The sequence below is a fragment of the Protopterus annectens genome, chromosome 5.part0, assembly GCF_019279795.1.
Source record: "Protopterus annectens isolate FY-2018-M chromosome 5.part0, PAN1.0, whole genome shotgun sequence".
NCBI lineage: Eukaryota > Metazoa > Chordata > Ceratodontiformes > Protopteridae > Protopterus > Protopterus annectens.
In genome coordinates this window covers 395,367,062-395,393,206 of record NC_056735.1, presented here as the reverse complement: position 1 = coordinate 395,393,206, position 26,145 = coordinate 395,367,062, and positions in this window count along the sequence as shown.

The window sequence follows — 26,145 nt, the reverse complement described above, 5'->3', positions numbered from 1 at the left end:
TTTTAAGATTTCCAGTTGCAGTCAGTCCATCTCCCACGTTGTTCCTGAGGCATCATACTACCATTGCAATCCAGGAGATGGTAACTGGCCACCCCTGCTTCTAATTAAAAGAAAATTTAACAGAAAAGTAAAGTACTTTGCTATTCATCACCATATGCAGTGGGAAAGCATGGATTTTACCTTGAATGTTGGCAAAATGTACAGTATTTTTTCAAAATATTTCCTTACAATGCAGGACAGAACACAACAAGCCCGACTTTCTGTTGTTGAATTTGTGTTAATGATATTTTTTTCTCTTTCTATTAAGGCACAAATGTCTTTGTGTATGACATTTTCCCAACTCTGTTGTATTGGTAGCTACACCCTTGATTTGTTATATTGTAACATACCAACATTTAATTCAAACCATAATAAATCCTTCGGCATGACAAATTAGTATTCTATGTTGTGAACATTGCCAAGATTTGTTATATTATGGCATTCGCTATTTTATTTTATTCATAGGGAAATGCTCTTTCATTTTAAGCAGTGGCTTATAAGTGAGTTGTTACCATTCATGTATTCTGTACTTTATTGGTAATGTATTTTGCGGTTCTATATTATATATTCGAAGTTTCAAAACTTTGAACCTCATATGATCGACACCATATGAGTGAAGCTTGAAACATCGAATATATAATAAAAAAAAAAAAAAAAACTTACCTAAATCTCCGAGCAGGGGGGCAAGCCCCCCTGCACCCTCCACACCCCCACTACTTAAATATACCAATTCCAAGATCGCACTTCAGTACGGAAAAGGGAAATATTTCCATTCTTGCCATATGGAGCCATTTGTTTTAACCTTCAAACTTGTAAAAGTACGATCATATGGTGTTGACCATGTAGCATTCGAACTTTTACAAGTTTGAGGTTATAATAGGAACCAATATTTTGTTGCTTTTTTTTTCCACATATCCTTTGTGCCCCACCAGCTAGCTACTGTGACACTATTGTACCCTAGCAAGTGAAGGATCCTACAGCCACCACTGCTTGTTAGATCTGGTGGCATCCACTCCAGTCTAGGTCCACTACAGCAAGTAAAGCACCTAACACTACCACTACTTCAACCATATGAAAAATATTTTCTATCTGGTGCCATGTTCATAACTAGGACCATTTTTCAGTGGGGATCTCTCTGGTCATGTGTTATTTGTGTGAGTTGCTCCAGTCTAGCCTATTTTTCTGTGAAGACCCGTTTGTCAGCCATTTCTTTTTGTCTGCCCTAGAATCATCATTTTGCTTCTTTTTTTGAGGTCAAACAATTTCTTAAAGACATCCTGCATATTAGACCTTTGGGGAAACCTATTCCTCCTCTTTGGGACCTTAATTTTGTTTTGGAAAAATGGACATGCTTTGGAGCCTGCAGATTCTGCTTCCTTGCAACACAGAACCTGGAAGACTGTTTTGTTGCTGGTTCTTACTTCTGCTTGGAGAGTTTCTGAGCTTCAGGCCCTTATGGCCATCCCTCATTTTTTTCGTTTTCACAAGGACAGGGTGTCCCTTCATACTAATCCTTCTTTTATGCCCATGGTAGTAAATGAGTTGTCCTTGAATCAGTCAGTACAAGTCCTTTCCTTTTCCCTTCTCCTCAGTCTGCTAGTGAGAGGGTTCTGCATACCTTTAATTTCCACAGACAGCTCAGATACTATTTGGATAAAACTAAGGCCATTAATAAGTCTGATCAGCTTTTTGTTTCATTTCATCCCAGGACACTGGGTTTGGATGTTTCTAAGCAAACCATCTCCTCCTGGATATCTAAGGCCATTTTCTTTTGTTATACGTTTCATGGCAAATCTCTAGCTACTACTGTTAGAACTCATTCCACTATGGCTGTTGCCTCTTCTGGTGCATTCTTCATGGGGTTAGACATCAATTTCATCATTGAAGCTGCTACTTGGTCTTCAGTGAATACTTTTACTAAGCATTGTAAATTCTATATGATTTCTGGGGCCAGAGCACGTTTTGCTGAAACCATTTTATGTGAGTTTGTTGAGGGATCTACTCAGCTTTCCACCTCCCATTCTGTTTCTTGACCTTTTTTATTCTCCCTTCTATTTTGGATACTGCAACAGTGGTATAAAAGGACATAGTATAGTTGTGTAAAATCTTACCATAACAGTAGATGTCCTTCTCTTCAATATTGCAGTATTCGCTCCCTCCCTCCAACCCCCTCTTGTTCATTATGTTTTTTGTTTTAGATTCCATTCTGGCTGAGGGTTTCCCCTTTTTCTTCTGCATTTTTTTTTCTGAATGTGCTCCTTTGGACTCCTTTGTCCTATGGAGATTGTTCGCTTCTGGGGCAATTCAGTTCTGGGTAGTTGCGTACATACGTCCCTTTTATGTCCAACATTTTGTGCGGGGAGCATAAGTGTGACATACAGTGCATACAAGATCATTAGACATTTGTATACTGGCTGAGTGTTGGACAAATCTGGGTGGAAGATCCCTTCTGTTTTAAATACCACAACAGTGAAGAGAAGGACAAATACTGTTATGGTAAGATTATATACAACTGTACTTTCTGCAGTTGTCTACAGATTAAAATAAACTGAAGCTATCAAAAACATAAACAGGTCCCACCAGCACAGAGCCCAGTGGAATACCACTAGTTACTGTAATACTTTTTGATGAAGCACCTGCTACCTGCATCATATGAGTTTTGTCCCTTAGCCAATTTGCTATTCATCTTACCACATTGGGACCTATTAGAAATGTATTTAACTTACTAACTATGCTAGTATACCTAATATACTGTCAAAGACCTTGATTAGTATGAAGTATGGTGTGTGTACAGCATGGCCAGCTTCTGTTACTCTTTTAAAGAACTTAACCAGATTCATCAGGATCTACCGCTGACAAAGCCAAACTGCTATGGGTCTAGATTGATGAGATTTTTAAGGTCATAATTAATCAGGTAATTTATAATATGCTGCATGACTTTGCATAGAAGATTTGTAAGGCTGATGGACCTGAAATTTTCAGGGTCACCCTTGTGAATGGTATTTATTACCAGTGATGCACTCCAAACTTCAGGGATGAAACCAATGGATAAACTCAGGTTAAATAGTTTTAAGGAGTGGCTGTACTGGGGCTTGCTTGGTACTGTTTATTAAACACCCAGGTCTGATGGAGAAAGTCTTTTTTAATCTCTTAGAGTACCTTTAGTACATGATCTTTGGTTATGATGAAGTGTTTGGGGACTACAGGGATAAGTGGGCTTTGAATAATTTTTTTTCCATGGTGAAGTTGACACTAAATTTGTTAGCTAGCTTGCTGGCAATGTACACCATGTCAGAGGAGGTAGTCCCTTCTTGAATAAGTTTTGAGCAATGTTGGGTGTTATTTCTAAGTTCCATAATTTAAAAAAAGAAAAATTTGCAGTTGTCCTTAGCTTTGGATTTTAAGTTTAATCTCAATCTATGGGCTGCCTTAGAATTCCTAATAGAGTGTTGTAAGTTTTTGATCAATTTTCTAATATTGTCTTAGGTTTGAAGGTGTTTAGATATGATGTATATTTTAAGATGTTTTCATTTTATTGTAGAGTTTATTTATGTTAGTGAATCATCAATATGGTTTGCTTTTAAACTTCTTGTTATAGTTAGATCTTGTAGGTACTGCAGCTTATATACATTTATCTAAGCCAGTATAGACCTCTTTTGTATCGCTTCCTGCTGAGGTGTTGTCTGAGGTTATGCTAGAATAAGTGAATCCTAAAACTTCATGGTAGAATTTAATGAGATTTCTACATTTGAAATCCTTGAATTGTGAACTACTGGTTTCTTCGGATTTAGTGGTCCTAATAATGAAGGTCACTACATTTTGATCTGACTTAACTGAGGACAGATAACAGAAGATTTACCCAAACCCATTTCTAGAAGCTGCAAACCAGCTACTTATTCTCGACCAAACAGAGCTCAGAACCATCGTATTATAGACCAAGTACACAATCCCATGATAAGAACAAGTACCCTTAGGATTCTGGAAAAGGTTCTTCTAGTGAGTATTTTTCAATATATTTCTATTTGTCACCCTATTCCAGTATCCCTGAAAGGTTAACTATTCAATAGTTGACTGTGTGCTTGAAAAGGGTTTAGGTCTTTTCAAGCCCTGCCATGATTTTCCTGGGGTCAGTTGTCATTATGACTTTTATAGAAGGCATCAAGTAGAACTGTGATAATGACATTATTTATGTGGCTGCATTGTTCAGTTAGTCCAAGTGGGTCTTATATGCAAGCTTTGATTATTTTTCACTATGACTTTCTATGATTGAAATACTAGCAGAACTCAAGAATTATGAATAGCCAAAGTCTGTAAGTGTGTGTGTGTGTGTGTGTGTGTGTGTGTGTGTGTGTGTGTGTGTGTGTGTGTGTGTGTGTGTGTGTGTGCATGAGTGTCTCTTTTCTTTTAATCCAACTGAGAACCTGTGTTTATTGTCCCCAGCATGGTAGAACATGCTAGTCAAATAAAAAGCATGGACTCTATGGCTTCAGTCTATTTCTGTCTATAGTCTTAACAGCACTCTGTGCACTTTGTTATGAATTTGGAAATAGCCGAGGTATATTTTTTGGCTATTTTTACATTCATAATATAAAGTGTAAAGTGCTCTTCCAAGACTGTGGACAGAAACAGACTAAAACCAGACAGTCCAAGCTATTTAGCGATTTCAGTTAGTATTGCAATACCCAAATATCACACAGGAATCAGGTTATTTTACTAATAGCCTGTCAATCCTTCTCTCCACCATCCTATTTTTTTTCAAGTTCTTGACACTCAGCCCATTGAGAGAACAGTATAGTCTAATGGCTTACCTCCATGTGTGTGTTTTGCACATGGGCGAACAGCAGATGTGCAAAAGGACGTTTGCAATGTTTGCAAACGTCAAACGCAAAAAGGTTTGAATGTGCAATGAGTGAATGCACATTGACATTCGCGTATTGCAGATTTAGCATTTTGGGGCAGATTGCACTATAGTGGGGATCGGAAAATGGTCCCTTTCCCCACTGTGCGATCTCGGAGTTAGTATATTAAAGTAGGGGGGGTGGGGGGGCGCATTTTGCATTCGACATTTATGTTAGAAAATCAGCGAATCTGCTTTTTGATTTGCTGATTTTCGAACATTGGAAACTGTTGTGGTTTTATTTTTAGAGGTTACAATTCGCTCATATGAGCAATCGCACGAGTGTGTTTCGCCTTTGTAAAGGTAAACCTAGTCAAACACCATACATTCAAGTGAAAGTATGTCTCTCACTCGGACTTGGAATGATATAAAGAAAGCCAGTAGCTGCATTTGTAATTGTATATGACCTTTCTGTGGAATTATTCTTAATGCAACACGAGTTCACAATAAATGCAGCTTGTTATATTTATGCTTCTTTTATCTGCAATAATGAAGAACACAGGAATGTGCATAAGTCACAGTCAAGAATGCAGTTCTGGTTTCTCTTACATCAAGACAAATGCCAGTACAAGATATCCGTGAAGCTTTTTTTTTAATTCATTTAAAAAGTTAATAGAACATTAGGTTTAATGTCACCATGAGTAAGAAGAATGAAACTCCATTGCCTGGCATTACTTCTAATCTTCAGTGATTTGCCAAAAATCAAATTTATGTGAGCTAGGGCAAAAATATGATGTTGCACAAAGTTAAACTGAACAACAGGTTTTGCATCAATGTGTAGCTTCTGAATGTCAAGTAGTATTATTACCAGGGACAGGGTGAAAATCAGAAACAATAAAAAGTTAATAGAAACAGCAGGTTTTCCATCAACTTGCATTTATCTAAACAATAAGAAGTCTGAGATTCGTATGTCTAACATTACAAACTGACTTTAATCCTCAGTGGTTTGCAAGAAAATCAAATATTTAACAAGGGATATGGCAAAAATCCTGGTTGTTCAGCAAAATCATGCAGTTATAGCACTTCAGGTGATGAATCAGTTAGCATTACACAATTCTCCAGATGTACTAATCTTCCATGCAGGACTAATCTAGTCCTGCATGGAAGCAGCAGTTTAGGAGGAGGATGGCAGCGTGCCATGCATATTAATAAAGGTGCGCTGCCTGACCTCCTAATCCTGCATGGAGTGTGGACGAGTGCAGGGGGCATGTCTGAGAGCAGAGCTCTCAGAATAAACAAGTCCCTGCAAAGTAGAACAGCAGAAACTGTAAATAAATGAGTGAGACAGCTCATAGGTGTCCGCATATCCCCACCAACAGCCCCTCATGTGTACAACAGGAACAGTACATATAAATAAAGTGAAGAAACCTTATAATTCTTTTTTTAAAAACCCCAGTGCAGCTAACCGTAATTGCGTGGGTTTGCCCATCTTTTAGCTGCAGTTAAAGCAGTTTAAAAGGCTGAAGAGGATAACAAGGAAGATATATGCAAATGAAGCAACACAGCAATAGTGTAGTGGTCAGCGCATCTGCCTAATGAGTAGGCATTCCAGGTTCAAGTCCCACTGCAGCACATTCCATTCTCTATGTGAAATCTGTATATGAAAATTTTTTGACATTCTTTTACAATATAACCTACTAAATAACAATTAAATGTGAATCAGAGTACTGCATTAAATGCACATGTGAGGTGTCAGTGTCATAATGAATAAGGCAATAGTAAGCAGGTTTAAGCACAAATAAGCAGTAGTAAGCATATATAAGCACTAGTAAGCATGTTTAAGTGCATTTGCGTGGGGATGAGCATTGCCTACACAGATTCAGCAAAGTAGAAGCTAACTGAATGTAAGAAACTGTAACTGGAGGTTAGCATTGCTTAGCTCTGCACAAACCCGCTCACACCCACTTACAACTGCTTTAAAGTGCCTTGATCACTCTGTACCCAACACCCTGTGTTTTGCCCAGCAACAAAATAAATAGCTTCTGCAAGGCTCAAACCCAGGACCCTGTACACCACAGTAGTTAATCACTAAGCCATCATAGCAATACATATAAATGAGGTATCAGCAAACTAATCCTCACCACAGGAAAATCAAATCAAACATGTGAACTAAATCTATGTACAGTGTGATGTATAACCTGCCACAGAACATAAATGTGTGAACTGGAGTACTGCAGTAAGCATAGATCTGAGTTGTCATTATAATAAAGTGTAGAAGTCCCCAGGTCCCCATACAGTGTATGTACACATGAATCACAGATACCAGACACATATGTAACCTGTAATGAATAATAAATCACTGCCAAAATGCAACTATAGTGCTAATTACTATTAAGTAATGCCAACCGCAGCACAGCTCAACTTAGTAAGTGTAAGCAATGTGTAGGGAAGCCAATACAATCTGCCCAGTGGTATACCTCTTTAAACAATGCCAACCTTAGGTAAGCAGGTTTGCCCATAGCTTAGCCATGTCAAAACCGGCCAATCACGGAAAAGTGCGGGAAATCAGCCCTACTTAAACCCAAGAGGCGGGAATATCGCTCATAACAGGTTGTAACTTCCTCTTGCAGACAACATTTCAGTAAGGGGAGAAGGAGTGTGCTTCTGGGTGCAGTGCTGGTGCATCCAGGAGTCCAAGGTCATGGCTGGACTCCTAGTTAAAGACCATGCACAGAGACTGCTGCAGGACCAGTACCAGGGCTGCCAATATAAGGCGGAGGCCTGGGACCATCTCGCCCGCAACCTCACCAGTGCCACTGGCATACCCTGAACTGGTGAGCAGGTCAGGCACCACTATGTCGACCTGAAGCAGCAGAAGGGGGACCTCTTGGAGGAGTGGCTCCAAGAAGCTAGAGCATCAGGGGATGTCCCAGCTGTGTGTAAGTATCAGTTCACTACCTGTTTAATAAAGGCCAGCTCAGGTATATCATGGATAGGTATGGCTAAATATTCCTCTTATGTCCCCCACAGCTGAAATTGGAGCGGGCTACAAACCAGGAGGCCCACATCTGCCGTCTGGCATGGTTGCGACACAAGGCAGGTCAGTAATACTCATGCTTGTACTGTCATAGAAAATAAAAATAAAAGTAGTAGTAAAGTAATTGCTAGTATAAAACCTGTATTGTTCAAGGCAAGTACTGCATATACTAGAGAATATGACAGGAAGAGTCTATTATTGTTAGTATGGCAATAAAAGTGTAATACCCTAACAAAACAGGTCTAACAGCTGGACTGTATGTGTATATTCTGGTATCATATGGTAATGTACATTTGCAATCATGTAATACTACTGCAGTATTAAGCACTGTTACCCACACCATGCACCATAATGTGAATGTGTAGGAATGCCTGTATATGACAGATGTAATCCCCGGAGGTCATTTAGTACAACTGAGACACATAGACAGTAAACAGGGGAAATGCAGACAACAAAACCCGAATAGCACATGCAACTGAGATGTGAACTGTTGTTTTATTAGCACACATAGCCACGGTTTGAATCCTACCAGTGGTAGTAGTCTGCATACAGAATTATACACCACGACTGTACAGATATGTCCAGACTGTCTATTAAAGTGGCCCATATCTAATGCCTATCAACATGTCCCCCTGGGAAATCAGTGGGATTATCCCAGATGTATAGGCAGCAAACAGGAAATACAACTGATTGACACACATCTATGACAACAAACCTGGCACACTAGCAACTCCCCAATACCTTATGTGACTAAGAAGCCACGTATGTCCCATTTACACCCCAACCTGTTAAGCTGTGGTCAGAGAGTGTACAGTAATAGAGTGAGATGTATGTGCATAATACTAATGTGTAATCTGGAACCTTATGTGGCAACAGTCAGGTAGTGCTAACAAGCATTGCTCCCAAAGGTACATTGGGTACGAACACTGTGCTGTGAAATACAGACCAATATAACCTGTACTGGTAACATCCACCCTGGTATTGTAGGGGATTGTGAGTGTTGCAGTTTCTCTGAATAATAAAGTATCAGTGGTCACTGTCAGCCACACTGTGCTACATATAACGGTGTAGGAAAGCATGTATATGTGTGTGTCAAGTCACTAAAAGTGGAAGATAGCAATAGACCAGATATGTCCAGGCATAGCAGCATGTGGTCAACACATGGCCAGAGTCTGTGTAGAAAGAGTTGGATAGGATAGTGCAAACATCAACCCAGAATCCCACTGTATGAGTACAAACAGTCAGTGTTAACAAACATTCCCTCCACAAGTATACTAGGTGAGAGGTCTATACTGCAGGTAAAACCGGTACATGTGTAATGATGTTGACAGCCATATCATTCTCCAATATAGGTCTATAGGGTAGTGTAGTAAGACTTGTAAGATACAGATAACAGCACTGACTAGGAAAGTAATGTGGAGTACAGGAATATACTACTTGTTAACTGACACCTTTCTCTCCCCCCACCTTAACTCCAAAAATAATCAACATACCCATCCCAACTGGTATGTACTGACTCTGATAATGTCCACTTGTTTGGTAAATATTCTAATGGTTCCCATGCATGTGCAATATTTAATTATTCCAAAATTGTTGGCACAATGCCATCAACGTACCTGCATGCTGTTCATATTACCACTGTGGTCCCATATATGCATGTGCTCTGTTTGCTATGCAACTGTTCTGTGTCTGCTGTCTGGTTTAATGGGAATATCTATGCATGCTGTTATACCTAACCCTGGAATGTGTTGACTATAACTAACCCATATATGATGTTGAAATCTAAACACTATAGCACGCTTGGGAAGGCCGGTCCCAGCGGACCCACCTGTCCCACCTCAGCTGGCCAAGGCACCGGGCTCCAGCATATCTGGGGCCCAACCCCGCACCTCCCTTTCTGTTGGTCCTGCACCACCTTCAGGTGGAACCACCTCAGGGGATGGGGCTCGCCCCCCTCTGGGAGTGGGTGCAGACAGGCACCTGTCACCCATGGCGAGGTCAGGTTTGTGGTGCGTAGAGCGATCAACAACCAGGTCGGTGATCTTCTACGCCAGCTTGAGGGCCATGTGTCACAATGAGAGAGTCAGCCTGGCTCTGCGGCTCAGCCCCCAGCACAGCCACCTTCAGGGCTGTGAAGGTGCAGTGGTGACTGCCCATCGGTGGGGACCTCAGTCCCACTGTTACCACTAGGGGGCTTGTGGGCTTCTGATATCCCAACACCACTCCCCATCAAGGTGTTTACCCCCTACATGTGTCATATACCGCCCCTGTATGCGTCTTGTGTGTCTTGTCTGTTAACCTACCCAACCCACCTCCCCAAATATACCTACTATCCCTCCCCAACATCCCACTCCCACCTGAAAAAAAAAAGGCAATCTGTTCCCACAAAAAAATCTCCCCCCATACATAGCTGTCCATTTCGCACACATGCCCACTGGACACATGTAATCTGGTCTAATTGGCATCACAATGAATTATTGTTGTCCTCACCCATCTCCCAGGGGTTCAAGTGTCCAAATCTACCTCCAAATACAGTGCATATGCACAGCTGTTGCTATGAAAGAAATGGACAGCTATGAACTTCCCTACACCCTTCCTGTACATCCCTAGCTATTTTTCCTATTGTCTTCCCCTCTTTGTGCCCCTTTCTTCACCACTTTCCTATCAACCCTTTTTTCTTTTCTTTTAAAAACATTAGCACAGGGTATGTGGGAGTAAGCACTTTTAAGCAGCAGTAAGTGGGATCAAGCCTGTTTCCATAGGTGTAAGCAATGCCTACACAGGTTAAGCAATTCAGGAGCTAACTGAGTATAAGAAACAATAACCATAACTTAGCAGTGCTTACCGTTGCGCAAACCCTCGCAAACCTGCTTACAACTGCTCAAAAGTGCCTTAATCACACTGTATCCAATGGCCCTTGTTCTGCCTAGCAACAAAATAAACATCCTCTACTAGGATCAAACCCAGGACCCTGCACACCATAGCAATTTACCACTATGCCATCTCAGATATACATATCCTTGATGTATTCACAAATATATCATCCAGCCCAATCATTCAACAGTATAGAGAATGTATTCCAACATTTAGATGTATGTGTGTGAGTAAATATATTAATGTCTAAACAGGTACAACATATTGATATATGTATATATATATATATTTATATATATATAAATATTTATGAACATGTAAACACGCAAATGCCTACATCTATAGATATATATGTCCACATCTACATGTCTACATGTCTAAACATATATGGCAGATTTTATATATATATATATATATATATATATATATATATATATATATATATATATATCAGCAGATATATATATATATATATATATATATATATATATATATGTATAGAGATATATATATATATATATGGATTCACTTTAGAAGATCGAATTCCCAAAATCTCGAACATCATATGGTCGAGACCAAAAGATCGAGTTTTGGAAACTCGAACTTCTAAAATGAAACGCAAAAAAAAAAAAGTCAAACATTGCTTTTGCAGGGGGATTCGCCCCCCTGCACCCCCCATGTGGGGGGGCTGTGCCTCCCACACCCCCCTACATAAATATACCAACTCCGAGATCAAGCTACAGTGGGGAAAAGGGAAATCTCCCATATTGCGCTGTATGCGGAAGCGCAAAACGGGAGATTTCCCACTTCCTGTCAACACCACAAAAAAGATAACAACATTATGTACACACAGAGCGTACAAGAAGCCTTGCCTCTGTGTGCATGTAACGTTTTAAGGTAAGTAAAGTGTTATTCTTTAAAACTTTACATATTCGATATACTGAAATGTCGATCATATGGTCTCGACCGTACGACATTCGAGATTTCAGTATTTTGATTATGTAAAGTGTATATATATATATATATATATATATATATATATATATATATATATATATATATATATATAGCTATATAGGTATATATATATATATATATATATATATATATATATATATATATAGGTATATACGGACATAGATCTACAGATAATGGGGAAATAAAACATATATGTCCTCATGCAACGTTAATGGGGTTAAGAGGCACCACACAATATACGTCTGGTATGAACAGGTATACCCCACCAGCCAAGCACGACCCCCCCCCTGTAATACAGTACCAGTGTTGCAGATCCCATAACCAGACCCCAGTTGTCACAATGGGATGTATCTGTTGCATAACAAGGCATACCTGACACCATCACAATCACACTGACAAACAGAACTTCCCATATGGCAGGAGGCATTAGGCCTGCATTTACCCAAGGTGTATTGTATGGTAACGTACATCCAGATACCTTAAGGCAGCTTATCCCAGATACCCACACAGCCTAGGTTAGTCATGGTGCACCCTGACACACACTCACTAATACCGGGCCATATACCACTGTTACATACACTGGCCTTTGGAGTGCATTAGGGCACACATGTATTGGGTAGGTGAAACCCACACATATATGGCCCCTAACCCCCCAGTATGTGTGGGGGACACAACAGCAGTGGAGTGATGGCAGGAATGACAGCATGACATACACACAGCCCACTACATAACAACTCCATGACAGCATGTCATATGTGCAAAGCCTGATATGTAGGTAGAGGACAGAGGCTGAAACATAGGCACATATGTGTAAAACTGTTGTCATACAGTAAGCAAGTTATGTACATATCTATATGGATATATGTATACTTATATATACATATTTGTTCACCATATGTCCTGCACATGGAGTGGAGCCCTACCTCAGCCCCAATAGTCCCAACCTCTCAGTGCAAGGGGATGTCACGTATGTAGTGCAGGTATATTTGTAGACTATTGCTACTGTAATAGGGATTGTCTTCACAGAAATGGTGTGTGTGGGAGGCCACATCTGCTGTTAACATGTGCGCCATTGGCTACTTACAGACATCCTAAGGTCATTATAGTACAGTACCACTGCTAGCACAGTAATGCCCCTGTGGACTACAGCTGCGATATGGCCAATATATGTGGACAGTCTGACACACTCGGTTCAGTCCAGGGGTATCCACAGAACCCCTTCATGCAGGACATGTGGACCAGGCCTGTCAATGTGGATGTTAACAGCCATGTAGATGGGTATAACATGTACATACTGGTATACATTTGCCCCCATAGTTTATGCATTCATACACCCCTGTCTGTCCTGACACATAATAACCGCTGGTACAGAGGTGCCATGGCCACGTACTATCCACTAGTTACTGACATACATCTGAACAGCATCCGACTGCTTTGTCTGACATGCATGACTGTTATGGTGGCCAAGCAGCAGTACATCTGGCAAGTATCTGGACATGACATCTCACTGGATAAGTAAAGGAAGCTGCTAGGCATGTAACAAAGCACAGTGCAGGCTACAGGCAGACTGACTCAACACTAGGCTACATCTCCTATGTGAGAATACAGCTGTACCTGCATAGATAGCAGGCTCTACAGACATGTCACATCACAGAGTAACAGACACCTGTGTGAAAGTGCATAACCACAACCAATGTGAACACAGCCACAGCCTCATATGGTAAGCTAGCATACTATTACAGTATTTGGACTATCTGATGTACACCATCCTCATATGAGCCACTCACACAACAACCCTACATATACTGGGCCACTACACAGTGTGGTCCGATGGCTGTCTGTGGTTTGGGACATGTGTGTGTTCGCCCCTACAAACATGTAAGCTGATAGGGTGACATACAGCAGAGCAGCATGTAACATCAGATAGAACAGGACCAAGAACAATGACATCTACCACAGTCTGTACACAGGCCAAGGTACATATGCACTATACCCACACTGTCGACAATTACCAGACTTACACATACCTCAGTACTGTACACACAACCACAGAATGCCCAGGCTATATTCTCAAATATAACCCCTACTATACATAACATGTGTAGCAGTCTGATATCTCACTGGCTTGTTATCAGATATGCTGTCAATGAATATGGTGTACAGAACATATGCACTCCCTACTGCATGACATATGTACAAAGGTTGACAGGGTTGTGGCTGGAGGCACAAACACAGGGCCAATATTGACATGTCGCTGTGATGACCTCATACATTTCCTGTCATAACAAGGTTTGATGCAACATATGTCTTATGAGGGATATGACGTCAGTAACTCTCCCGGCTGTCACCATCTGCTGACTGCAATCCTCACACTACCTTCTGCAGTTGAGAGATAGGTGCTCTGTGGGTAACACAAGAAACACAAGGCACCACACACTGCCCAGTCTGAAGATGACCCTACAGATGGGGATTCCTTGTAAACATAGCACTGACATGACATGGCAAGTATTAAAACATGTAGGACAGCCATATCCACACACACCCTGTTAAACCAATATTACCTCAACTGCAGTATAGCAGCACTTACAGTCTGTAGTCAGGACAGGCACATCCCCCTCCTGTGTGTTGGCCTGTTTCCACACTGTATGTTGTCAGAGGTAAGTCCCCAATTCATCTGTGGTGCTGTTTGCCTAACAACAGATCTAGTTCCTGCTCACAGTGAATGAAAAGGCCCAACACCAACATGATGTTCCAAGATATTGGAGTGTGTTTCCATGAAATTGGCTATGGGAATGTTACCACAGCTGATCCACATGCAATCAGCTAGAGGAGGGCTGTAATCCATACAGAGGCCATCAGCTGATTATGAGCATCACTGACAATACACATGCCGCTGCCTAAGCAAAGCAGGTGTAAGTCTCCACATCCACGAGAGAGGGAGTGAGAGAGGCAGACAGAGGCAAAGATAAGTCAGGGTGGGTTGGGAGAGTAAAAGGTAAGTATGTTTGTGTCATACACTACCAGTCCAGGATATCGAACCAGTGACTGACTATGTACTGATATCACATCTGTTATTCCTGCATGGTGGATATTGTGAGTTATGTTAGGGGCACCATATAAGAATATTTAAAACACACTCAACAGTGGGTCCAGGTATTAACACACTCACAACCACATCCACACAGGACACGAACGACAAACATCAACACATACACAGGATTAGAACCCATACCAAACTAATTACTATACTACAGCACTATGCCATTATAGAATGCACCACGGAGATTACTGGAGTACTTTTTCCCCAAAGGTTTATTTCACTGTGAGTGACATCAGCATGACTGCCAAAGTAGGGCGAATTAATTTTAGTGAGTGTGACTAGCCAAACATGCATTGCTCTCTACACAGGCATAGGAACAGACACAAAAGCATCCACAACTCCCATGTGGGAGAATAGGACCCCTACCAGGGTTCTATATCACACTACACCAGTATGCTGTTATAGCACGCACTTCAGAGATTGCTGGAATGCGCTTTTCCCAAAGGTGTACTTCACAGTGATTGGCATCAGCAGGATTGCCAAAGTAGGGCTTTTGAATTGTATTGAGTGTGACTAACCTAAATTGCCCTAATTAGTCTATATTCATTAACCGCTGTTCTGGCTAGAACAAAACCATCCTGCCTTCGCATATCATGAACCAAGGACCCTGTACACTATAGTCACAGTAACTAACCACTAAGCCATCACAACAATACATGGGACTGCGGTTCCACCAAAGTTATCCCACTATAGGCTAATCAAACTGAACACATGAAAGGAATGTATATACAGTTGTCCGTAAAAGACCTCTCCAAGGCCAACTTCATGCTACTCAAGGCAGAAGTGACAATGTTTGTGACATCCATGGAGACAGGAGCTGACAGTTCAACTGATGAATCCTGCACTAAGTCACAGTATGAGCACAGCCACTTGTGCATGATTCCTGACATCCCACACAGAACCACGATGCTCACCTCCCAAATAATCAAGCATGTCTGGTGGTCTCCTGCCATCAACAGAGTATACAACAGACGGTAGACACTGTTTAGGAAAAAAGGATAATCCAAGGATGCAAACAATTCCCTTACCAGCCCCAGTAAGACATTGAGATCCCTCATGGAATCCTCCAAAGCTGGTTATGTAACTAAAATCACCACAGATTCCACAGACAGCCACACAGCATTCTATAGTTATGTCTGAATTCTAACTGGCAATGCTCAGAAGTGCTCTGAGCTGCAACAGAATTGCATTACATAGACTGCTCCCACGGAATGTGCCAATATCCTGACAGATTGATTTAGTGCCACATTCACCCCCTCTCACCCACAAAAGGGCCCATGTCAATACAAAAAGGGTTCCATTGCCCAGTAAACACGGACATACAGGCAGAAAACACACTACCCACAGCTAAGAATACAGCATCCATGGGACCAGATGACATCCTGGGCTGTGTACAACATGAACTACAAAAATGAATGGCAACTCACCTAACTGTCATGTGTAATCATAGCCTCGCATCAGGCCTGGTGCCCACTGAGTGGTGCACAGCTGCAGTTATCCCATTCCACAAGGGGTGATCCACCTGTGATCCTTGGAACTACCGTCACATCAGTCTGATGAGCCTGATCTGCATGGCCATGGAATGCATTATCAGGGATGTTTTGAATGCAGACATTGGCAACCTTCAAACACTGGTCCCCACACAGACTGGGCTCATGGAGGGCCAGTCTTGTCTCCTGAAACTGATTGACTGCTTTGACTCAGTCTGCATAGCTGTTGAAGAGGGCAAGGCAGTCTACAAAGCCTATGTGGACCCTGCCAAGCCCTTCAACACCATCCCCTGTCTGGAAACATAGATTAACATACTAATCTGGCCATACATCCCTATGCCACTCGATGGTTTGCCACATGGCTTATTGACAGAACCCAAACTGTAGGTGTAACTAACTCCAAATCCATCCCCAGACAAATGACAAGTGGAGTACCTCAGGGTTCAGTCCTGGAACCACTGTTGTTTGGCATCTACATCTCTGAAGTACAGGCCAACAGTACGGGACTCTGGCTAACAAAGGTAACAGATGACTGCAAAATGGGAGTCATTATGAGCCTGACTGTACTGCATGATATGTTACTGATACCAGCCTACCATCATACAGATGTGATAGAAACCTGTTAACATCTTGTGCCCTTACCTTGTAAGGTCCTGGTTATGGGATCTGCAAAAGTTGGTAGTGTATTGCAGGGCAGACATGTTTGGCTGTGGGGGGGGGTACCTATTCATGCATGACGTATGTTGTTTGTGCCTGACAACCCCATTAATGATGCATGTGGACATATATGTTTCTGCTATGTTCCCACTTTATCTACAGATGTATGTCTGTATATACCTATATAGATATAAATATCTGTATATATATATATATATATATATATATATATATATATATATATATAGATATATATATATATATATATATATATATATATATATATATATATATATATATATATATATCTACATATATCAATATGTTGTATCTGTTTAGACATTAATATATTTTCACACACACATACATCAACATGTTGGAATACATTCTCTGTACTGTTGAATGACTGGGCTGGATGATATGTTTGTGAAAACAGCTGGTTTATGTATATTTGAGATGGCTTAGAGGTAAATCACTTTGGCTATGGTGTGCATGATCCTGGGTTTGAGCTTAGCAGAGGTTGTTTCTTTTGTTGCTAGGCAGAACAAGGGCCGATGGATACAGAGTGATTAAGGCACTTTAAAGCAGTTGTACGTTGGTTTGCACAGGTTTGAGCAGAGGTAAGCACTACTACAGTCTGGCTAAAGACCCTGGTAACTACCGCCCCATAAGCTTAACCAGCCTGGTCTGCAAAGCTATGGAAAGAATCATTATGGAACTCATAAACAGAGACATTGGGGACCTACAGACACTTGATCCCACCCAGTTCGGCTTTGTAAAGGGCAGATCCTGCCTTTTGAACCTGGTTGACTTTTTCAAAACAGTCACTAGAGCCATTGACGAGGGCAAAGCAGTCCATACAGCCTACCTGGACTTGGCTAAAGCTTTCGACACAATACCCCACTCAGGCATCATAGATAAGCTCAACAGCTTAAATGTAAATCCATATGTCACAAGATGGGTTGCAAACTGGCTAAAGGATAGAACCCATAAAGTCAAAATCGCTGGAGCCATGTCAGACTCAAAGCCAGTCACAAGTGGTGTCCCACAGGGCTCTGTCCTGGGACCCCCCTTGTTCGGCATTTATTTCTCAGATGTGAAAGCAAACATGGGAGGGTTGTGGCTGACAAAGTTCGCAGATGATTGCAAACTAGGCGCCATAGCTGATACACCAGCTGACACATACATCCTACAGAAAGGCCTCACTGAAACGGACAACTGGTGCCGGAGTCATGGCCTTAAACTAAATGCCAAAAAATGTATAGTCATCCCCTTTGGGAAAAACAAAGTACCCACAAATTATCACATAGACAGTAATCCACTGAGTACGGAAAAAGTAATCAGAGACCTGGGGACCCAAGTCGATAGTGACCTCTCATTTGACACCCACATTGCCAAAGTGGTTAGAAAGACTTTCTACCTTGCCCACCTTATCATGAAGGGATTCACATCCAGATCAAAGGAGGTCATTGTACCCCTGTACTTCTCCCTTATCAGGCCCATGATTGAGTACAATGCCCCATTTGGTATGTATCTCACCCGGCACTTGCAACAGCTGGAGAGACCCCAAAAGTACCTCACCAAGAAGATCAAGGGTCTCCAACATATGTCATATGCTGCCAGACTAAAGAAACTCCAGCTCTATTCAGTAGCATACTGCCTACTCAGAGGTGATCTGTGCCTGACGTACAAGGCCATGTCCAATCAGGAATTGATGGACATGCTCCACCTCAAAAAATCCTAATCCATTAGAACCATGAGAGCTAAAGATTTAAACTTCAGCACAAATATGAATAGGACATGCTGGAGGGACAGATTCATAACTCAGAGGCTTCCCATACTCTGGAACAGAATCCCAGTTCATGTTAGGCAGAGCCCCTCACTGACTCTTCAAGAGAAATCTTGATGAGTGGATGGGAGATCGTAGGTTTACCCCAGGGGTCATCTCTGTGTCACTACTAGACAGAGGCACAGTAAACTAATTCTATTATGTAAGGGGGGGGGGTCTTCACTGTGTCACTACTAGACGGAGGCACAGTATTCTAAATCTATTCTGTACACTTTTGTACCATTACATGGGGTGGCGAAAGCCACATCACTATGGCTAGGCTTATAAATGCCCCAGGGCAGATAGCCTAGTACTAAACTATGAAACTATGAAACTACAGTTTCTTATACTCAGTTAGCTGCTGAATTGCTTAACCAGTGTAGGCATTGCTTAGCTCCGCGAAAACCCATGCAAACCTGCTTACAACTGCTTTAAAGTGCCCTTAATCACTGTGTATCCAATGGGCCATGTTCTGCCCAGCAAAAATATAAACAGCTCTTAAAAGGACCCTGCAAACCATAGACAAACCCCTGGGATTCATGAAGCTTGCACCATGCGCCGGAGTATCGCCGGCGATCTAGCAGCAAATATCGCCACCGAGCAATTCAAGTAAGAGCTATTTCCACATGTACTACCAGCATATGGCAGAGCTGCACAGCTCCTGGTGCATGTATGCTAATTACCCCATGCACAGCAGTGTAGCATGCAAATGAAGGTATATAGCGATTTATGAAGTGGTGCAGGCATAGCGTAAGCATGTAGAAATGTAAACCAAAAAAAAAAAAATGGTTTACATTTTGTCAAACATAAAATTGGAGGCATGAAAGTGGACCAAACTTACGTATTATAATGTTAATATATGTCAATGGCTAAATATATAGCCAGTGGCATAAAACAACATGCACAACATATAAAAAATAACATTTAATGTCATGGCCACACCAACGGAAAGTAAAACCGCAGTGCATCTGTGTGCAAATGGGATCACAAGAAAAATATATTTAGATGTCATAAAACTGCAATATAATGCAATTCATGATATCCCCATAATAGTCAATGGCATGTATGCTACACCACAACCATGGCGCAAGGGTTGCTAAGGGTCTGTGACAGTGTTCAGTGTGGTAACTAGGAATTAGCAGTCAATGCCATGCAAATGAGTCAAGTTATACTGAATCGCAAATGCCCCGCTGGCGTAAGGATGTACCACACTGCATAGCGGTACAACACCGAGGAGTGGCCTAGAGGTAAACATGACATCAAGAGAGGGGCGTGCCACTGTAGGTGTAAGCACATTGGATCATTGCTAATCTGTGTTGCGTGTTGCTAAGCAAAGCTGCAGGATAGGGGTGTGGAAATAGCCATAGCTTTGCTTAGCTGAGAGCATACAAGGTAACCAAAAGTTCATGTGAACGTGGATGAAAACACGCATGAAACCTGGTAAACAGCTGTGCGTGGCGTGCACCACAGCTGAAATAGGAAGGATATGGGAAGACAATAAGGAAATGCTGCAGCATGGTAATTGAGAAACTTACAGTGGGCCATAGACAACAGCTAACAAGGCTGCTAGCAGCTACCTGCAGAACAGGAAAGGGGAGGTGCTGCACAGCAAAGAAAAGAGAAATGTCACAGCAGAACAAAGCAAACTTGCAGTAGATCAGCTACATAACACATTTCCCAACACATGGGTTGTGAAAGTACAAAACAAGAAAGGCGGCAGCTGGATGCATGCCTGACAATGGGAGGGGAATCGGGTTGAAAATTGAAGTAAAGGGCAATAGATGAATCACAGCAGACAAGCGTGTCAACATCAAAGGCCCAACAATAGCAGTACCTGTTGTAAAACCAATAATTAAGATACCCTACAGATGGAATAGCACAAACACACCCAATTACACCAGCATCACCCATTGCACAATAGTATAAGGTGTGAAAGCACCACACACACACTTGTGTATTCCCATACACTCTGCACCATTGGTGTATACAGACGGGGAACTTTTAATATGTACATGTTAGGAGCCACCATAGCTTTGATTCACCAGCATGTGCTGGAGACTGACGGTGGTGTGGAGGATGATGCTGACAACCATCTCAGGCACCGGTGGAGGAGAAGAGTGTTCAGACCCAGGGTAACCTACCAGGGGCTACATGATCTGGAGATAGTAGAGCATTACAGGGTGGACAGGAACATTATACAGCAATTTGTTGAGTTGTGCCAGCCACACCTCAGAGCCAGAAGTAACAGAGGGGAACCCATCCCAGTGGACACGAAGATATGTGTAAGCTTGAGAATACTAGCCACAGGTACCTTCCAAATGCCAACTGGGGATATCATGGGGATATCACAGGCATCAGCATCCAGGGTACTCCACCAGTTCCTGGATGCATGCCAATGAGCACATATACTTCCCCCGAATGCAGGAGGAGTTGGCCAGTAATATGCGTCTCTTCCACCGTGTGGCAGACTACCCGGAGGTACTGGGTGCAATAGATTGCACACACATACACATCAAGTCACCACCCAGTGAGCAGGGTAGGTGCTACATAAACTGCAAGGGATTCCCCTCCATCAACTGCCAGGTCATGTGCAATGGCCAGGGCATTATCAAGGATATGTGTGCTGGCAGCTCTGGAAGCTATCACGACTCCCACATCTGGCATGCCTCACAGCTGTATCAGGTATTTGCCAGGGGGGACATCCCATTATGGCCACCTGGTGGGGGATACTGGCTATGCACTGGAACCGTGGATGATGACTCCCATCAGAAATGCACACACAGCCACGCAAGAATGCCATAATGAGGCACATGCAGAAACCAGAATCATCATAGAGCTCATGTTTGCAATGCTGAAATCATGGTTCCATTGCTTGGACACATCTGGTGGAGCCTTGCAGTACTCTCCAGGAACATGTGCCCACATCTTCATAGTATGTGCCATGCTACACAATATGATCCTGCGGAAACATGTGCTCTATGATGATTCTGGTTTCTGTATGTGCAGAATGGTGAAGGCCCTCATAGCCCACCACCATTGTCAAGGGACCCACAGGCACAGGGGGATTCAGACCATGAACACCCTGTGCCAGCCCCAGTAGACAGATGGAGGCGTGTCCAGTATGCCCATGTCTTGGCAAAGAGGGAACGTATAGCACACACACACTGACAATGTAGGCACTCATGGACTGACACCCTTCTCCACCTGCACACACAGCAAACATGGATGGCACACACACACGACCACCTGTAAGTTTTCATGTATAGGTGGTCTACTGTGTGCATCCTACATAGGTAGCCCTCAACTATTGTACACACAACCACCATTGGCACAAGGTAGGTCAATACCTGAACAGCAAATTAAGTTATCAGCATGTGTTTATACTGTATGTACAGGTTCATAGATACATAGGTAGGTACATGCCCAACTGCCGAGGCCACTCATAAGCAAAGGCAAAACGTGTCTGCTGTCACCACCCCATCGATTAACTAACTTTCCCTCTGTGGAGCAGAGCCAATTGCGGGATCTCTGGGGTGTAGCCACTCTTCACCACCCACTCTGCAAGGATACCCTGGAGTGTTAGTGAGGGGTTTTGTATAATGTAATCAGGGATGTAGTTCCAAATAATGAGGAGTATCCCTGACAGGAATCTTCACAGATGTGTACATGTTACATAGTATACCTTAAACACAGCTTGCATATATAGGTAGTTCACCACAGAATAATAAACATGTGGAACACACAACCGCTGAAATGTGTGTCAATCTCCCTTGCACTACCAGTGCCTGCTCTGAGAGGTAAGATATCACTGCCAGGATTAGAATACGCAGCCATGTACACATTCTTCACAATAACATACCACAAAGCTACCTGAGATGTACCAATGGCAGTCGTGTATATTGACAGGATAAAACACAAAAGGTAGGAATGTGTTGAAATAAGACAAACCGGCATGTACCCAATGAAAGGTGTATGTTTTATATATATATATATATATATATATATATATATATATATATATACATTATCATATATATATATATATAGAGAGAGAGGGCTAGAAAGAGAGATATGTCGATATATGGGGATATACATATATATGTAGATATATAGATAAGTTAACAACATCTACATAACCATGGAGGTACATATAAATGGGATACCTACCACATACTGACTGCTTTACATATTGACGCGCATAATCCCGAGGCTTAAGGTCCGAAAGAATACCGAAACACCAGATGTGCAAGGTGTAAAATCACGATGTTAATGGACAGTTAGTCAGTGCTTCTGGTGTTGCTGTTCAGGTAGGTGACTGTGTGTAAGTGTGTTTCTTAGGGCTGTAGTGTGTGTAAGTGTGTGTTCTGTGTGTGGTGTGTGTTCTTGGAAGACTGTAATGTGTTGGTGTGAGTTAGCTTTGTGCGTCTGTTTGCACGACCTAGGAGGTAGAATATTAAAGTAGGGGGTGATGTGGGGGGCGCAGACACCTACATGGGGGGTGTAGGGGTGCTTGGCCACCTGCTCAAACATAGTGTAGGATGGTTTGTTTGGATGTGTTGGGTAGCAGTGTGTCTGTGTGTGCATGTGTGTGTGTTCCATACTTGTGTTACTTTCGCAAGTTACTGTCAGTGTCGGTAATGTGGGATATGGGAGTCTGGTCCCGGTACTGTGTGCGTCGGAACTCTGTGGTTTTGGGATTCCATAGGTTTCCTGTATACAGCAGTTGAAGTGTTCATATATGTGTATAACATGGACCACAGCAATCACACATTCCGCCACTACCAACCTTTATGAACAAAGGATATGGAGAGTATATGCCTATACACTATTACAAATATGTGCTATGGACATGAGTCAATGATAGCATTACCACCTGTCCCACTTTGCGTGGGGCACTCCCTCTTTGGGCGGTTGTGTCCTGACCAAATATATTAAACATGGCAAATGTCCTGGGATTGTAGGACATAATTATGTCCCAGATGTACTGTAATAGTTGCATACAATAGTTATTTCTGTATCTAAAATACCTACGTGTTACAGGAAACAGGATAAGCAACTAAACTGCTACTAGAATAAGCTTATATTTAGGCAAGAAAGAAAAGTTCTATCCCTTGTACTGACCGTGGGTTTGTGTCGGCCTGTAAAATCAGATGTGTGTCCTGAAAAGGTCCCACTATGGCCATATGAAAAGGTGTCAACCCTAGCCAAAGAGGGTCAGTCACCAACACAGCTCCGATGACTGCAAATACCTATGACAGAAATATAAGCTTTCATATAGCAACGCGTTATTACATTCAGATGTATTACCGAAGGGATTCAAGGACTAACATCACCTGCATGCTATACAGGAACCACATAACAGTGCCTTAATGAATCAGTCTGCAATTACCATTGTATTAGTCCACAAAATGATAGGTGTTCAAATAGGGAAGGAACCTTCACGCACATAGCGATTATGTATAAAAGCAGTTCCTACACACCTGCATCTGCTATGCACACCCACCAACATCACCCCCACACCCAAACATATTACAATACAAACTGTAATAACATCAGAAATCATTCACTCACTGTACGACATCTGCAGAAGCCTTAACATACCTTGTCAGAGACACACTAACATGGCCCTATGTGAAATAGCTGCTGTTATACAATGGAACAACTGCTGATGTTACAGGGTTTGTTTGCACTAATCCTGATTCACAGGGTTGTGTGTACACCAGGATGTATTAGCAATTAGTGAGTAACAGCACAGTATGCTACACTTGTACACCAAATCAAGGATGTCTGGTAAGCACACTGTACACCACATAACAGTTCATGCATAGCAATACGGCCTCGAGCTGGCCAAACATCCTTGCCAGACTTAAACATCTGCAGAAGTATCAGGTACAAACAAACCCTGCATAAGTAGCAATGTTCTGAAATATAACAGCTGTACTCACATGTAGAACTAAATCATCTAGCCATTACACACAGTCCATGGGAGTCATGAAACTAATATATCTGTGTGTCTCCATATAGCTGTTGAAATATATTGCAAACAACACATCCATGCCATCTTCCTTGAGAGGAAGGCAAACGGACAATGCCCAAAATGAGTACTCAGTTATACACCACTGTTGCCATGGTATCAGCTAATGGAGAAGCTGTACAGCTGATGTGCATCTAATTAACTACTTTGGAGCAGCAATTGGTGGACAGGATACCACATGTTACCAATATGTAACTAGAAAAGGATGTGTTATCACACATTCAAACCATCCGTATATACCAGCAGGACATTACAAAGAACATTGAAACACAAACTTAAAAGGATTGAATCAACAGTTAACGACACCTCGGGTTACTAATAAGGTATGTAGAGCAGTCATTATGTCTGTGTATGTAGTACCTTTCTGTGGTATTTAAAGTTCACGCAATCCATATAGTGGAAACAGTTATCTTGTAGTGATGTATTGTTGAGCATAGTAATGCTTGTAGTATTTGTGTGTACTGCTGTAGGTCACAAGGCAAACACTGCATACACCACAAGGGATGCTATATAAGGTCTTTGAACAGAAATACTCCTCACCAGCCGATGTCAGTGGCAGGTCTGGTCCAACAAGTATGTGCTATAACAGGGGATAGTATATGTTGATATATTGTAACTGCAGCCATATGTATGGGTGTATTACTGAGAATAACATGTGGAAGGTTGGGCAACTGTGCAATTATGATTTGCATTGTTGGATATTGTACCAATAACTGTGTAATGTACAGTATTGTAGGCAGATATGTAGCATTACTGTAATGTTAGGCAAACATTAGTTATGTCTATTGGCATTTACAATACACAATAACAGGATACATATGTCTTTTAGTCACCAGACAGTTTATCAGCATGATAGCAAAGTAAAATGGAAGAGCTATTTAACTATCTATGCACATAAGACATGTAATATATGCAAAGGTAGGTACTAGGCTGTCTAACCAAGGGTATTTGTAAGCCTGGCTAGAGTGTGTTGGCTTTCACCACCCCCATAGCTTGGTTCCCTGTGCCTCTGAATGGCAGAGCTATTAGTTCCCTGTGCCTATGTCCAGCAGAGCCACTGCAGTGATCCACGGGGTACATGTCTGCCTCCCATCCACACGTCAAGGTTTCCCTTGAAGAGTGTAAGTGAGGGGCCCTACCTGATGTACATTGGAATCATGTTCCAAAGCATGGGGGGTGTCCAGGTCAGGAATCTATCTGTCCAGCACATCCTACTCATCATTGTGGTTAGGTGTATATCTCTAGAGCATGTGGCTCTCAGGGGCCTCTGT